This window comes from Physeter macrocephalus, chromosome 9, assembly GCF_002837175.3.
Source record: "Physeter macrocephalus isolate SW-GA chromosome 9, ASM283717v5, whole genome shotgun sequence".
In the NCBI taxonomy this organism is placed as follows: domain Eukaryota; kingdom Metazoa; phylum Chordata; class Mammalia; order Artiodactyla; family Physeteridae; genus Physeter; species Physeter macrocephalus.
Genome location: NC_041222.1, coordinates 45,156,682 through 45,157,085, shown reverse-complemented (window position 1 = coordinate 45,157,085; position 404 = coordinate 45,156,682).

Genomic DNA, 404 nt, shown 5'->3' with positions numbered 1-404 from the left:
TCTGCATCTATTGAAATGATCATATGGTTTTTCTTCTTCAACTTGTTAATATGGTGTATCACATTGATTGATTTGTGTATACTGAAGAATCCTTGTATCCCTGGGATAAATCCCACTTGATCATGGTGTATGATCCTTTTCATGTGTTGTTGGATTCTGTTTGCTAGTATTTTGTTGAGGATTTTTGCATCTATATTCTTCAGTGATATTGGTCTGTAATTTTCTTTTTTTGTAGTATCTTTGTCTGGTTTTGGTATCAGGGTGATGGTGGCCACATAGCATGAGTTTGGGAGTGTTCCTTCCTCTGCAAGTTTTTGGAAAAGTTTGAGAAGGATTGGTGTTAGCTCTTCTCTAAATGTTTGATAGAATTTACCTGTGAAGCCATCTGGTCCTGGACTTTTTTT